The sequence below is a fragment of the Condylostylus longicornis genome, unplaced genomic scaffold, assembly GCF_029603195.1.
Source record: "Condylostylus longicornis isolate FDR11 unplaced genomic scaffold, ASM2960319v2 ptg000082l, whole genome shotgun sequence".
Classification (NCBI taxonomy): Eukaryota; Metazoa; Arthropoda; class Insecta; order Diptera; family Dolichopodidae; genus Condylostylus; species Condylostylus longicornis.
Window position 1 is genome coordinate 34,686 of NW_026578050.1, and position 17,353 is coordinate 52,038.

At 31.2% G+C, this 17,353-nt stretch overlaps 1 long non-coding RNA gene across 1 annotated transcript in view; it reads left to right on the top strand.

The window, feature by feature from the left end:
* Positions 1-8,836, top strand: part of LOC129613322 (uncharacterized) — a 28,334-nt gene extending 19,498 nt beyond the window's left edge. The window contains exon 2 of the long non-coding RNA XR_008697298.1: positions 8,637-8,836. This is a non-coding gene — a long non-coding RNA (uncharacterized LOC129613322). The remainder of the gene's footprint in view (positions 1-8,636) is intronic.
* Positions 8,837-17,353: the final 8,517 nt, after the last annotated feature.

Below are 17,353 nucleotides of genomic sequence, written 5' to 3' on the forward strand. Positions count from 1 at the left end.
AAAATGGAAACCTTATAATATGCTAGAATACTATGTACAGATAATTCATAACTGTACAGGTAGCCGTAAAAATAATTTCTAAAGGTAACTACTTCTTTGTTCAGTTTTGCAAAATAGGAAGTAATCGCAAAAACAATTCATTTAAAGCAGGTATGTTTTAAGCGTATTTTGATGTATGGTATTTCCAAGACGACCGTATCCAGATATAACTGTACTCAAAATATCGGTTTGATATGTTTGATTGACATTCTGAATAACCCAGCAATTCGTCTTTCTTTTTTTATGTGTCCATTAATTTGTTCTTTCCAATCTAGATTATCATCTAGTATAATACTTAAATAGTTGTACTTATTTATATTTTCAATTTTATGGCTATTATATTCAATGTTCACTTTCTCATTGTATTTATTTTTAAATAAAATGACATTGGTTTTATTAGTATTAATAGTTAATTTATGATATTCCATCCAATCTTTGATTAGTTCTAAGTTTTGTTGTTTTTTGATTAGTTCTTGATAGTTTGTTGTAGTTTTTGATGGTTATTTTCAGCATAAATTATTGCCAAATAATCAGCATACATAAATTGCTTACCATATATTTTAATATCCAGTAGGCTACTTATATAACAGGTAAACAGCGTAGGACCAAGGGAACTTCCCTGTATTACTCCGTAAGTTGTATTTTCTAGACCACTTCTTGTATTCTCACATTCAGCACACTGTAGTCTGTTTGACAGGTAGCTTTTAAACCAAAATAATTCCATTTTCAAATAAAATTCTTAATATAATGTTTCTATCAATAGAATCGAAGGCCTTACTAACATCAAAAAATACAGCTGCTACTCTTTTTTTCTTGTCGATTCCAGATTGTATTTCTGATACTGCATCAAAAAGCGCTGTTTGTGTGCTAGACTTCTGTTTGAATCCATATTGCCTGCTTAACATAAGGTTCGCGTTGATCAAGTGGTATACAAGTTGATTGTTAATTTATGTTTCAATAATTTTACTCAGAACTGATGAAATAGCTGTTGGCCTAAAATTTTGTATATCGTCTTTGTTTCCTTTATTTTTATATATTGGCACTATTCTGCTTATTTTAAGTATGTTCGGCATTGTACCGGTGAATATAGACAAATTCACTCATTTAGTTAAACTTGCCGCAAGTTCTTCCTTGAAAATTTTAATTACCATTTGGGGAATTTCGTCTGTCCATACAGTTTGTATTAGCTAGACCGTCGATTAACTTTTTACATTCTGTTATATTAATTTTTCTAAATCTAAACTGTTTATTTGTTCTGTTTTTTGGAAAATATAACTTATTAAATTGCTTTGCCATAGATTCTTCTATTGTAGCGTAAAAATGATTGAACTGATTAGGCTTTTGGATTCTCTCACTTTCGTTTAGTTCAGAACTGTCAAAAAATTCATTTTTTCTGTAAGCTCTGTTAGTTATTAATTTATTTACATACATCCACTGTTTTTTTGGATCATTTCCAGCTTTTTGAAATTGGTTATAGTCATATTCAGCTCTTTTTTTCTCTTAGTAGCAGTTGCTTTATTTGTCCAGTATTTATATTTATTTTTTATATGTTCACAGTTTCTATTTTTCAAATATTTTTTGTACCAATAATTTTTCCTTTCAATTAAACTAATGCATTCAATATCTATCCATGGTTCTGAGTACTTTGTTTTACTACATTTTGATTTTGTTACAACGGTCGCAATACTAATTGCATTTTGTATAGTAGATGTTAGTTCAGTCGCTGTATTATTTATGTCAAGTGAACTTACACAACAGCTGTTTAATGTTGTTTTTACTTTAGTATAATCTATTTTTTTTAATTACCGATTTCTATTAATATTTTGTATTTTTGTGAAATCAATTTTTAATTCAATTAAAATACCAATATGGTTAGAGACATCATGGTGAAAGATGGATATATTGATGTCGCCATTCAGATCATTAGTTAGGACATGATCAATACAACTTTGGGAAATTGGTCGAGTTACTTCTTTGTGGCAAAACGCAAAACCATTGGACTCAACAATCATTTTGTAATTCTTTACATTATTATCGTAAGTATTGAATGTATTCAGGTTAAAATCTCCCACAATAATTGATTTAATTGATTTTAGGTTTTCTAGATGAGATTCTAGTTTCGTAAGAAACATATTAACTTGGTTCGCTACAAGAATTGGTGGCCTATACACTGCTGTAATGTTTATATTTTGTTTATTATGACTCAATGTAATACTTAATAAACTATTGATTTCGTCACAATAATTAACAAATGGTGTCATATTAAATTGAATGTGCTCATGTATAAATATTGCTACTCCACTCCCTCTTCTAGACGTTCTGCTTGAGAAAAAACCGTAGTAATTTTTTATTTTTATGGGATCATCCTTTGGTTTTTTCGTATCATTTTCTTTGCTGTCAATAAACCAAGTTTCAGACACAAATAATATATGGACAGTCGATTTTAGTACATCTAACATATATTTTAAATCATCTAGTTTATTATTTAAACTTCTCGCATTTAAATACATGATTTTTAGGGAATTCAAGTCATCAAAATGTACATCACGTATGCTATATATATTTGTTTTAACATGGGTTTCTGTTGGCAATCCATAACTATAAGTATTATTGAACATTTAAACTAGTCTCGGAAAGAACCTTTATAATCGGACTATTATCTGTTACCTTAACAAACATATTGCCACTTCCCACCGATGTATATTGAATAATTTTTCTTTTTTTTAAGTCTCTAGCTTGTTTATATAGTGTATTAAAATATTTCGTAAGTCTTTCATTAATATAGATAAGATTATTCCTATTATCTATTTGTTTATCAAATATTTCCATTGTTAGTTTAGCTTTTTTTGCAGACTTTAATATGTTAAGCTTAGTTTCAACTTTGTTAAATTTAACCATAATTTTTTCCGGCTCACCTGGTTTTGTAGACGAATCTCATTCTGTAAATCTCCTTGATGTCATTATTTTCTAATTCAACTCCAATGTTCTGTGATATGGTTTTTATAATAGCTTTTGGATTCTCATCATTGGTTTTACCAATGATGAGAATTTCAATACGCCGCATATTTCAATACATTTTCTGTATCTCTTCTGTTTAAGTTGCTCAATATCTTCTTTCAGAAGTGCGTTTTCATTTTTAAGACGTAAGGTTATCATCAGTAAGATCACTGATAAGATTTTTGAGTTCCATAAGTTCCTTTTGCAGTTGGTTTAAATCTTCGACTTGGGAATTTTGATTTTTTATTATCAACTCCAGTTTACTATTTATGTTTTTTGATACCGGAGTTTCATCCACTTTGTTCCTAGGTGTTTACTTAGAAGATGAATCAATCTGTTGTGCGCCCATCGATTTTCTTGTCTTACGTTTTGACTTACATGAAGTGCAATGCCAAAATTTTTCCTCATCGGTAGCGAGTTCCCGGGCCACTTCATTAGCTACTCCTGCACATTGAATACAGAACAGTTTCTTACTTTGTCCATCACAAATTAGTCCTATATTATGCCTAGGATTAATTTTTTTGTGGCACTGATTGCAAGATACGATGTGAGTATTTGTTGACATTTTGACATTTTCTATACCTCTATGATTGTTTTTTGTGTGATAGTCTAATATTATTCTATCCTGTTCATCATTTTCTTTAATTTCTGTTAAAATTTCAGTACAGCGAATTAATTAAAATGTTTTACTGTGTGAAAAGTGTTGAGAATAAACTGATTGGACTATATTAAATGTTTCATCGTCTGTAAATATTGCGGATAGTTTATTAGGTGCTAAGAGTTCTTTGAAAATTTTTGTTATGTTATCTATTGTTGAGTCCAAAATTCTGAATGTTTTACGTAATTTATTTTGAAAGGGAATTTCTAGGGATCTGAATGGTTTTTTATCAGTTTTGTCTAATATGATTTGGAGGTTAAATTCGTTGAAAGGTCTTTTCGAAATAGGAATACCATCATTATAGTTTTCCTGAGCAGAGTGAATAGTAGAAACGTTTTCTGGCTCCGAAGAGGACGTGGTAGTAGTTTCAGAGTTGTTGACTTAAACTTTCTCTTTAGGTTGCTCTTCAATTTTAGTTTTACTAAGTGCATCGGCGTAAGCATTTTGTCCTGTGGGCCAACTTTAGCCCTGCTCTGTCCTCGCCAGAAAGAAGTCGGTAAGTCACTAGCCGAGCTTCCTTCAATATATGGAGGTGCAGTAGCGGCAACCCGATCATCACCTCCAATGCAGCGGTAGGAGCCATCCGAATTGCCCCGGTCAATCCCAGGCAGGCCAGCTTCTGTAGCTTTTCCAGCTCGGCCCGCACACCCGCTTGTTGAGCCTTACGGCACCATACAATCGAAGCGCAGGTGACGATGGGCCGAGCAAGGGCCGTATATAGCCACAGTGCTATTCTGGGAATGATGCCCCAGGTACTCCCGATAAAGCTCCTACACGTCGACAAGGCCGTCGTAGCCCTCTCGATAACTCTATCTATATGGGTATTCCAGGAGTGACGATCATCCAGGGTTACCCCCAGATACTTCTCCTCCCTAGAATAACCAATACGTTCACGAAACAGAATTGGGCTTGTTAATCTATTCCTGCTTCTGCGTCTGGTGAAGGCGAAGAAAGTGCTCTTGCTTAGATTTATATTTAACCCAACGCCTTCGCACCACCTTTCCACAACACGTAAATTTTGCTGTAGAAGATCAGAAATAGTGCTCTCAAATTTTCCCCGTACGACGAAAGCCACATCCCGTGCCCCGGAGCCCCTGAGAGCTGCGGTTAGATCATCCACTACAATGGACCACAGGAGAAGCGAAAGAACACCGCCCTGCGGACACCCTTTTGCAGCGGAGATGAAAAGTGTATCGTCAGCTATGGTGGACTTAATAATCCTATCCTGTAGCATCCGATTAACCCCTCTGCTCGTGTGCAACGATTTTTGTGACTTTGTGCAACGATTCACAGATGACATGATATGGGGTGTTGTCAGAAGCTCCCTCTATATCAAGGAAGCGGCCAACTGCCACCTCCCACATCTCCAGTGAGTTTTCAAGGACCCCTACCAGACTCTGCAGAGGGAGAACAGTAGACCTTCCCGACTGATAGGCGTACTGAGACTCAGGTAAGGGATTGCTTCCCAGTGCATCGTCCCGTATAAATCTATCAATCACTTTTCCCATTGCTTTCAATAGAAAAGAAGTAAGGCTGATTGGACGGAAAGACCTTGGGTGGTTGCTTGGTCACTTATCCGCCTTCGGAATATACGTCATTTTAGCTACCCTCCACGCCTGAGGGATGTAACCCCACGCATAGCTGGCACGAAAAATTTCCAACAATTCTCTAGCGATATGTTGGAAACCCCTCTGCAAAAATGCTGGATATATCCCGTCATCACCTGGAGATTTGAAGGGCCTGAAAGAGAAAACAGCCCATCTAATCCTGCCCATCTTGAAGGCCAGACGGGATCGTTGCCAGTCATCCCTCCTGGACCAGGATGCCCTCGGTTCAATGACCGCATTTGAGTGATTCCGAAGAATCTCGGTGTCAGGAAAGTGCGTTGACGCCATAAGCTCTAACGTCTGCTTTCCGTTCTCAATCATGGAGCCATTAGACTGTTCCATTAGGCCCAGCACGCTAGGATATTTTTTAGAAAGCACCCTGTGAAGATGCGCACTGCTGGAGAGTTCATCTGGTCTTCAGTCTAAGCCTTGAAAGCTCTTCATTCCACCACGGGCACTTGCTATTGCTCCTCTTCGGTTTAGCGCGGCAGCTCCCATGGTAGGCACTAGTAATAGCCGTCGCCAGAGCCTCGCTGGTCAGTTCGATGTCCACCACCGTTCTGACAGAAGCAGAAAGATCTATCCTGCTTAGGAATTTGTTCCTGGAAAGACTGACGGTTGTCTCGTCCTTTGGCATTCCCATCTTGACTTCGGATAGCCTTTCCTCTGGATGCAGTCTATGAGTGATGGCCACCTTGACCTGTGCTACTGCATCCCGATAAGAAGGCATTTTCGGGTTTTGTTGAGGAATGTTCGCAGGGACCTTTCCCTCAACATTGCCCTTCATCGATCTCTTTTTTGAGGGCCCTGCATCAGGGGTGTTGCTTTCTGACCTTTCCCTCTCCTGGGTATGGTTGGCCACAACATCCGAACCGCAGGCCCTCAGCTTTTCTAACCTTTCCTTCTCATATCTGCAAGATTCCTCTTGGGACATGCCATCCCTTCTGGGGACATGCCATCTCTGATATACGCTGCTATACGCCGCTTGAATGCACCAGAGGAATATTGTTTTTTTTTTGCTGATGTTCAATTGTTTCAGGTCCGCCTCTTGTCCTTAGTATTGTTGTTGTTGTAATTGTCACTGTTGTTATTGTTGTTGTCGTTGTCGTTGTTGTCGTTGTTCTTGTTTTTTGTTGATGTTGTAATTGTTGTTGTTGTTGTAGTTGTTGTTGTTGTTGTCGTTGTTGTCGTTGTTGCAGTTGTTGCATTTGTCACAGTTGTTGTTTTTGTTGTTGCTGTTGTTGTTGTTGTTATTGTTTTCATTCTCAATTTTGTTCCCACGACTAGCGCGGGAAAGTATAGTCAACCATGGCAGAGCTCGGCATACCATAGGAAGGCTTGTTTCAACTGGAAGGCGCCTGGTATCCAGAGTCCGCATACTAACGACTAAGCTCCCCTTTAGGCATGCAGTCATCGGCATATGCTGTTCCACCTTGACTTGGGACGCCTGTCCTCAGCTGAAGTATGGATATAGGGCTGAAACTCACAAAGCAACAGGTTCGCCGCAAGACATGACCACGACACGAACGTAACTTTGATCGTTTTAATCACCACTTTATCCTCCGCCATTACCGGGGCCCACCACTAGGAGGTGACAGTGCGATTTTGGGCTCTGGATCTGTGCCATAAAAGATAAGTTGCTATATGTCGAGGCCTCCCGTCTTATAGATGAGAGGGTTTCGACAAGAAGACTGAAGCGAATTAGAATTCTCCAATTAGCCTAAATTGCTGCTACAGCATTTCCCTGCCCTCCTTCACGAAATATAGACATAAACATTGATAGAGCAACTAATTAGTCAATTTGACTAGTTTTTAGATTTTATGACCATCCAGATGTGTTTTAGGTGGGGTTAAAGACCCGCACTATTGATAGGTTTGATGACAGTTTGGTTCTGCCTATCTTTTTCTTTTGATTATTTTTAAGATATCTGTATTACAATACAAAAAAATTTTTAAAAAGTAATTAATCACAACAATAGATCTGCAGAATCATAGATTATATCTCGAGTGAGATGAAGTGAGTTCGACTAAGATACGACATTTTTATACCAGTTGATAATTGAAGTAATCCTGTGTTTTTATTTATCCAGGTCTAACATATGTTAAAAAAATAACAACAAAAATTACTAGGTTTTAATTCAGAAAATATTATTAAAAATTTAAGTTCTAACATATAATTGATATGAAAATAATACAGGTATTTTAATATTAATAGAAAATTTGGTACATAGGGCGTTTTCGCCAAACCTTTTTTGGCCAAATTAAAAGACAGAAAAAAAAATAGAGTTTATTTAAAAGAAAATTTAATTAATACAATGTGAAACGTAAATTAGGTTCATAGTTGAGGTTTATTTTCCATGATCCAATTTTCCTGCAAATTTCTAAAATTAATACTGGTAACAAACAGAGTCCAAATATTAAATTTGCAGCAATGTTTTCAATTAGTGCCTGAGCTGAGATATAATAAAAAAAATCGGCCCTCAAAGAAATTATATTTTCGAGCCCTGATAATTTAAAAACATTTACTGGTTCATTGTTTTACGCTGTAGATTTAAAATAAAAAATTTCAACAAAATTGATTCATTATTTTCTCGTTCAATGTGAAAAATTTAAATTCAACCCGTAATAAAAGTTCACTTGCTTATATTTGGTTGTAACAAAAAGCAATATGACTTGTTGTGTTACCAGGTAGAGCTTTTATTTAAAAATATATTAGTTGAAAAGACCTTTCTTAAAAATAGTTAGAAAAGTGAAATCGATCTCTTTTAAAGATACAGTTCCAGAGGCCTGACATATCGAAAAAGTTGATCAAACTATCTCAACTTTTAAATAAAGTCTCCTATAAGTTTTCGTGAAGGTCGGTTCAGCCGAATTTGAGATACTGGTCTGCACAGACAGATTAACAGCAGACAGACCGACAGATATCTCCTTAAAAGCAGTTTATTTACGTTCCCTAGCATGGAAAAACACATTTCCACCGAGAACTCGTCATTTGAAATTTTTCTCTTTTACACAGAAATTTAAGCAATACTTAAATATAAGACATGCGTGTTACTTAAAAACATACAAAATCGTATAGAAATCGTACTGAGTTAATATATAAATTTCATGCATTGTTATATCTTCGGCAGCAAAAATTTTGATTTTTTCTACTGTTATTCTAATAGTATCTCTATTGTTAATATGTTTATATATGTTTCGCCAACAAACTAAAGTAGAATTTTGTCATTTGAAAAAACTTCAAACATGGCTCCTTAAACATAACCCTTTCAATTACTATATATGAAATTTCATTTTTATTTAATTTTCTATAATAATATAAAATTTAATTTCAGTTTGTGAATATTTTGCACACATTGAATGTCAAGACTTTGCAGTGCCGGATTGTAAAGAAAATGCAACGTATGTTCCTGGAAAAGAATTATTAAGCGTTCGACATATCGTTAGTACAATTTTATGTTTCATAATCCAATAATGTATTTAATGTCAATATATAACAATTGCTTAAGAATTATTATAATTATTTTTACTATAATTGTTATTATCATTCTTATTATTATTATTATTTTTATTATTATTATTTTTATTATTATTATTATTCTTATTATTGATATTTTTATTATTATTATTATTATTATTATTATTATTTTTATCATTACTATTATAATTATTATTATTATACCCGCAAGAACGTATACGCGTACGAAGGGTATACTAAATTTGCCTTGCTGTTTGTAACGCTAAGAAATAATGGTTTGAGATATACACCTCCGGTCAAGCTTCGTCTGTCCGTCCGTCCGTTCGTCTCAACGACAACTCAAAAACTAATTGTGCTAAGTTTACCAAATCATCATAAATGATTTATTATAGTAAATGACAGAACCCTATTTAAATTGCCTAGAATCGTTGTACTGGTTCGGACACCTGCCATAAAACTTCCAATTTTTTTGGCTATATCACAGAAACTGTAGCGGCTGTTGTATTAAACTTTCACACAAGCGAATATATCATTAGGGCAAAGGTGTTTGATAGAAGTCGCTAAAATTGCTTGGCTCCTTCTGGTAGCTGCGGCACATCTTCAATAATAGTTCGGTCATATCTTAGAAAATATTGAAAGCACAGTAAATACTGAAATTTTGCATAAATTAATATTGTTATACAGCAACTTAAGGAATCTTATTCCGAGAAAATACGCCATAGTTTGTGCCATAATCAGCTAATAATTTCTACTATGGTGCATTCAAAGAAAGTGTGCTATACTTTATCTTGTACAGCACCGCAACGACAGCATTTTGAATTGGACAATTTTCCCATTTTGTGCAGATTAAAATGGAAATATCCTTGACATGATAAAAATGTCGTGACGTAGAAGTTCACCTCTCCGTGTTTCCGGTTTACCCAGATGTCCGTTTGAGGAATTAACCTTGCCGTTCATCTTCTTGTGTGTTCGGAATCCCATCTCTGTTCAAACAATTTATTCGTTGCCTCTAGTGGCGTTTCCCGGTGGGTAGTTCCCACGTCACTAGTAAAGCGACTTTTCTGCTTCTGCCTAACAGATCAACCGGAATTACTCCTGCTATTACAGCTACTGCTGCCTGCGAGACTGTACCTCCTCTGCGCTGCAATGCCACCACGCGCTTCCTACAATATTGTTTTTGAGAGCATCCGCCCATACTTCGACCTTATGTAATAAAGTTGACTGCATCGCCGTAATAAGCAGACGCCTGGGTTCCGGCGGCCGCCCATATTCGCCATGAGCATGCTTAGACTATTAGTGATAGTTGCTGCCTTGCATGTAGCTTATTCAATCTGCTTCCAAAGCATCAACTTTATGTCTAGCATTATTCTTAATTACTTTACTACGCCGGCCGTTTTATTGTCTATTGTGGTAAGCACTGGGATTCATTTTCCTATAAGGATAACGACCTCCGCTTTTTCAGCAGCTAAGTCAAACCCGTGGTTATCTAGCAATTCGCACACCCTTCGTATAACCTGATTTAATTTAGTCTGTGCTTGGTCTAAGTCTCGTACACTGAAAAGTGCTGCCACGTCGTTTGCATATCCTACTAGTAGTGTGTCCTCAGACTTAACAGTCCCTGTGATATCACGTCATTTTGCCGAGTTAAATGCATTTTTTACATTCAATGTAACAAGAAGAATTGGGGTTTTAATAATTTCTCGAGGAGCTTTCCTGCTACATCAAGCATACACAAGGGTCTGAAAGATGAAGCCGTTGTGGTTCCCGCTTCCCTTTGTTTTGATTGATGAGCACTAATCGTGCCGGAGCATTGCTTCCGGACATTCAGAAACTGCTATTTTTATGACCCCAGCCGGAGCACCATGAGGTGCCTTTTAATTTTTTAGTGCTTTTGCTGCCATATCTATGGAACTTCTTTTCTTCGATCCAAAACCATCCTCTTCTTTTTGGATGAGTTGGGAAAAAAGACTCTACAATATTCTCAACCAATCTTGTATCCGAGCCCCCAGGGATCGTTGTTAACTTCCTCACATAGAGCACTTTATTTAGTTACTTACTTTTTTTTATATCAATTCGAAGTTGTTTCCTAAGTTGTTTATGCTGCACAACGCGCCATCCGATGAAGTAGCAGGCATCGCCTACTCTAATCGTTGTTGTGAGGTTATAGTTACTATTTCGAAACCAGTTGTCAACGTTGACATCAATTTGTTGACATTCAGGTTTGACGTATTCCACCCATCATTTCGATTATTATTATGTTTGTCTCGCATTGTTCGAGGAATATCTTGTGATGGTCGCTGCCAGTATAATCCTTGGTAACTTGCCAGTTGCGAATATAATTTTTGATATATACTGAGGCCATACTAACGTCTGGTATCGTTTCGGTGTATCCAGAGCTTCTGAAAGTTGATATATTACCCGAATTTTGTACCGCTCGGTTTTGTGTAGCCACCATCTCTAATATTTGCCTGCCCCTATAATATGTTTCCTCGCCCCATTCCACCGCTTCAGCATTGAAATCGCCGGCAACTGTTACATTTCCTCCTAAGTCCGCCACTTGTGTAACATCTTATCACTTGTGTTCTTACCTGATTCTGCATTTAACTAATCCAGTTCTTATCTTGGTGGTCTTCAGTAATTTTCTGACATCATTCTCCCCCAATTGCCTAATACCCTGTATCTGTTCACTCCTATTTGGCTTCGTGAGTGTGATTTTGCATTCAGCGCACTTTTGCAGGTCCCTTTCAGGCGCCGCTTTTATTTCTAGTAGTCAAAAAATCAGGTCCCTAATTTCGATGGTTGTTTGGTTCGTCAAATGTTTAACTTTTGCTGTCGTTCCCAAAATCTCTTGTAACTCTTTAGTAAGCTTCCCGTTGTCTTTAGTCTTATTCTCCATTTTCACAACCACTTCTCCATTCTGCGTTTTACGAATCTCTTTGATTCCGATCTCTATGATTTCTTGGTTAACCCGATCTTTTATCTCTTTCAGGATTTGTGCATACATTTTCCCCTCCGCTGGTTGTATAATAATGGCCTGCCCACTTGGTTTGCCGATGTTTAATTTTTTGTGGGTCTGTTAAACCTGTGTTTCCACACTTCCTCTGAGATCTTTAGCTATTCGCCGTTTCTCTCTTCTTAGGGTTATTGCGCCTAATTCTATCTGTTCATCCTTACGTGACCGCTTTCCCTTGAGTACAAAAATCTACTCCGTGTCATCCCCTTCCTTGCCTCCCTTGCGTGGGCTTTCGTCCAGGTCCCTGATTCGTTTGCCGCTGGTTGGTGTTGCAACCATGTCATAAATGTTAATAGAAATAATAGAATTACTTGGATTTATTTGGTATCTAACTGGTTCCCCACCTTTTTTTTATGCGTAGCGATTATAATTCAATGGAGTCCTGCATTTCTATGAGTCCTTTTTTGATATTCTCATTTACGTTCTTCTGCTTTATCGAAGCCTGTGTCGTCATTTCGGACAGCTGCCGTATTTTCAGCAACTCCTTTTTTTCTGTTGCCCTTGCATCAGTAGTCACGACTTAAATTTTTTTGAGAAGAAAAGACATGCCCCCACCCGCCTTCTGCTAAGCCCTACTTATCTGCGATATACCAGGCGTGCCCTTAACATTGTAGCGGTTGTAGGGCTCCGGACCCATGTTCCGTAAAGTGTATAATTCTTTTTTCTTCTATCATCATCGATGATACGTGAGTCCTCGCCAGAAGACCTCACAAGGTTCTATTTCATTATCATTATCATTATCATTATCATTATCATTATCATTATCATTATCATTATCATTATCATTATCATTATCATTATCATTATCATTATCATTATCATTATCATTATCATTATCATTATCATTATCATTATCATTATCATTATCATTATCATTATCATTATCATTATCATTATCATTATCATTATCATTATCATTATCATTATCATTATCATTATCATTATCATTATCATTATCATTATCATTATCATTATCATTATCATTATCATTATCATTATCATTATCATTATCATTATCATTATCATTATCATTATCATTATCATTATCATTATCATTATCATTATCATTATCATTATCATTATCATTATCATTATCATTATCATTATCATTATCATTATCATTATCATTATCATTATCATTATCATTATCATTATCATTATCATTATCATTATCATTATCATTATCATTATCATTATCATTATCATTATCATTATCATTATCATTATCATTATCATTATCATTATCATTATCATTATCATTATCATTATCATTATCATTATCATTATCATTATCATTATCATTATCATTATCATTATCATTATCATTATCATTATCATTATCATTATCATTATCATTATCATTATCATTATCATTATCATTATCATTATCATTATCATTATCATTATCATTATCATTATCATTATCATTATCATTATCATTATCATTATCATTATCATTATCATTATCATTATCATTATCATTATCATTATCATTATCATTATCATTATCATTATCATTATCATTATCATTATCATTATCATTATCATTATCATTATCATTATCATTATCATTATCATTATCATTATCATTATCATTATCATTATCATTATCATTATCATTATCATTATCATTATCATTATCATTATCATTATCATTATCATTATCATTATCATTATCATTATCATTATCATTATCATTATCATTATCATTATCATTATCATTATCATTATCATTATCATTATCATTATCATTATCATTATCATTATCATTATCATTATCATTATCATTATCATTATCATTATCATTATCATTATCATTATCATTATCATTATCATTATCATTATCATTATCATTATCATTATCATTATCATTATCATTATCATTATCATTATCATTATCATTATCATTATCATTATCATTATCATTATCATTATCATTATCATTATCATTATCATTATCATTATCATTATCATTATCATTATCATTATCATTATCATTATCATTATCATTATCATTATCATTATCATTATCATTATCATTATCATTATCATTATCATTATCATTATCATTATCATTATCATTATCATTATCATTATCATTATCATTATCATTATCATTATCATTATCATTATCATTATCATTATCATTATCATTATCATTATCATTATCATTATCATTATCATTATCATTATCATTATCATTATCATTATCATTATCATTATCATTATCATTATCATTATCATTATCATTATCATTATCATTATCATTATCATTATCATTATCATTATCATTATCATTATCATTATCATTATCATTATCATTATCATTATCATTATCATTATCATTATCATTATCATTATCATTATCATTATCATTATCATTATCATTATCATTATCATTATCATTATCATTATCATTATCATTATCATTATCATTATCATTATCATTATCATTATCATTATCATTATCATTATCATTATCATTATCATTATCATTATCATTATCATTATCATTATCATTATCATTATCATTATCATTATCATTATCATTATCATTATCATTATCATTATCATTATCATTATCATTATCATTATCATTATCATTATCATTATCATTATCATTATCATTATCATTATCATTATCATTATCATTATCATTATCATTATCATTATCATTATCATTATCATTATCATTATCATTATCATTATCATTATCATTATCATTATCATTATCATTATCATTATCATTATCATTATCATTATCATTATCATTATCATTATCATTATCATTATCATTATCATTATCATTATCATTATCATTATCATTATCATTATCATTATCATTATCATTATCATTATCATTATCATTATCATTATCATTATCATTATCATTATCATTATCATTATCATTATCATTATCATTATCATTATCATTATCATTATCATTATCATTATCATTATCATTATCATTATCATTATCATTATCATTATCATTATCATTATCATTATCATTATCATTATCATTATCATTATCATTATCATTATCATTATCATTATCATTATCATTATCATTATCATTATCATTATCATTATCATTATCATTATCATTATCATTATCATTATCATTATCATTATCATTATCATTATCATTATCATTATCATTATCATTATCATTATCATTATCATTATCATTATCATTATCATTATCATTATCATTATCATTATCATTATCATTATCATTATCATTATCATTATCATTATCATTATCATTATCATTATCATTATCATTATCATTATCATTATCATTATCATTATCATTATCATTATCATTATCATTATCATTATCATTATCATTATCATTATCATTATCATTATCATTATCATTATCATTATCATTATCATTATCATTATCATTATCATTATCATTATCATTATCATTATCATTATCATTATCATTATCATTATCATTATCATTATCATTATCATTATCATTATCATTATCATTATCATTATCATTATCATTATCATTATCATTATCATTATCATTATCATTATCATTATCATTATCATTATCATTATCATTATCATTATCATTATCATTATCATTATCATTATCATTATCATTATCATTATCATTATCATTATCATTATCATTATCATTATCATTATCATTATCATTATCATTATCATTATCATTATCATTATCATTATCATTATCATTATCATTATCATTATCATTATCATTATCATTATCATTATCATTATCATTATCATTATCATTATCATTATCATTATCATTATCATTATCATTATCATTATCATTATCATTATCATTATCATTATCATTATCATTATCATTATCATTATCATTATCATTATCATTATCATTATCATTATCATTATCATTATCATTATCATTATCATTATCATTATCATTATCATTATCATTATCATTATCATTATCATTATCATTATCATTATCATTATCATTATCATTATCATTATCATTATCATTATCATTATCATTATCATTATCATTATCATTATCATTATCATTATCATTATCATTATCATTATCATTATCATTATCATTATCATTATCATTATCATTATCATTATCATTATCATTATCATTATCATTATCATTATCATTATCATTATCATTATCATTATCATTATCATTATCATTATCATTATCATTATCATTATCATTATCATTATCATTATCATTATCATTATCATTATCATTATCATTATCATTATCATTATCATTATCATTATCATTATCATTATCATTATCATTATCATTATCATTATCATTATCATTATCATTATCATTATCATTATCATTATCATTATCATTATCATTATCATTATCATTATCATTATCATTATCATTATCATTATCATTATCATTATCATTATCATTATCATTATCATTATCATTATCATTATCATTATCATTATCATTATCATTATCATTATCATTATCATTATCATTATCATTATCATTATCATTATCATTATCATTATCATTATCATTATCATTATCATTATCATTATCATTATCATTATCATTATCATTATCATTATCATTATCATTATCATTATCATTATCATTATCATTATCATTATCATTATCATTATCATTATCATTATCATTATCATTATCATTATCATTATCATTATCATTATCATTATCATTATCATTATCATTATCATTATCATTATCATTATCATTATCATTATCATTATCATTATCATTATCATTATCATTATCATTATCATTATCATTATCATTATCATTATCATTATCATTATCATTATCATTATCATTATCATTATCATTATCATTATCATTATCATTATCATTATCATTATCATTATCATTATCATTATCATTATCATTATCATTATCATTATCATTATCATTATCATTATCATTATCATTATCATTATCATTATCATTATCATTATCATTATCATTATCATTATCATTATCATTATCATTATCATTATCATTATCATTATCATTATCATTATCATTATCATTATCATTATCATTATCATTATCATTATCATTATCATTATCATTATCATTATCATTATCATTATCATTATCATTATCATTATCATTATCATTATCATTATCATTATCATTATCATTATCATTATCATTATCATTATCATTATCATTATCATTATCATTATCATTATCATTATCATTATCATTATCATTATCATTATCATTATCATTATCATTATCATTATCATTATCATTATCATTATCATTATCATTATCATTATCATTATCATTATCATTATCATTATCATTATCATTATCATTATCATTATCATTATCATTATCATTATCATTATCATTATCATTATCATTATCATTATCATTATCATTATCATTATCATTATCATTATCATTATCATTATCATTATCATTATCATTATCATTATCATTATCATTATCATTATCATTATCATTATCATTATCATTATCATTATCATTATCATTATCATTATCATTATCATTATCATTATCATTATCA